The sequence below is a fragment of the Acipenser ruthenus genome, unplaced genomic scaffold (genome assembly GCF_902713425.1).
Source record: "Acipenser ruthenus unplaced genomic scaffold, fAciRut3.2 maternal haplotype, whole genome shotgun sequence".
In the NCBI taxonomy this organism is placed as follows: Eukaryota; Metazoa; Chordata; class Actinopteri; order Acipenseriformes; family Acipenseridae; genus Acipenser; species Acipenser ruthenus.
In genome coordinates, this window is record NW_026708779.1 from 382,540 (window position 1) to 383,418 (window position 879).

At 39.8% G+C, this 879-nt stretch overlaps 1 protein-coding gene across 1 annotated transcript in view; it reads left to right on the forward strand.

Annotated features, from left to right (window-relative positions):
• LOC131735985 (lectin-like) overlaps positions 1–655 on the forward strand; it is a 6,835-nt gene extending 6,180 nt beyond the window's left edge. Inside the window, exon 6 of the mRNA XM_059021754.1 lies at positions 1–655. This exon is cut by the window's left edge and continues 570 nt beyond it. The gene's annotated coding sequence lies outside the window, so the exon portion shown is untranslated.
• Positions 656–879: the final 224 nt, after the last annotated feature.

Consider the following 879-nt stretch of genomic DNA (forward strand, 5'->3'; position numbering starts at 1 on the left):
CAGGCATGAGCTGGTGAGGGGTTAGGGGGCGGGGCTGGGGGCTGGCGGAGTTCAAAGGTCACGCTCTCGTGTGATTCGAATGCGGGCCCGGCAGTCAGGATTCTCCAGAGAAGCTAAAAAAAAAGCCTGATTTTAGAGAAAAATATATTTTCAGATCCTTTCTCTTTATCGTTGCTCTAAGGCATTCAGTCAGTACTGCTCTTGTAATCAAATACAATTGAGAAGAGGGGCTCCCAGGCATAAAGACAAGGCTTCAAATCACATTGTAGAAATGAATCGATATTTTAATTCACATTTTTGAAGGAGTGCTGACCATCTCTTATTAGCTTTATTAACATGATCACCGGTCCCTCCCTTTAAAGGAGCGCTGACCATCTTTAAAGTCCATTCTCTCACCTCTTATTAGCTTTATTAACACCATCAGTGGTCCCTATTTTAAGAGGTTCCAGCCTAGGCGATTTGGAAAGCTATTTTGAATACAATATTATACATAATATCAGTGTTGTTGTATTTTTTATACTGTTATAAGAAGCCTGATGTAAAAAAATGTGTGAAACAAAATGTTGAACATTCTTTGCATTGTGAAAAAATCCTGCATGCGCTTTGCTTTTGAATGCAATAATAAAACAGCGTTTGATCAGCATTGAAAAAGAAACGGATGTGTGTGTCTGCATTAATTTTCATTGTTATTATTATTTATTTCTTAGCAGACGCCCTTATCCAGGGCGACTTACAATTGTTACAAGATATCACATTATTTTTACATACAATTCCCCATTTATACAGTGGGTTTTTTACTGGAGCAATCTAGGTAAAGTACCTTGCTCAAGGGTACAGCAGCAGCGTCCCCCACCTGGGATTTAACCCACGACCCTCCGG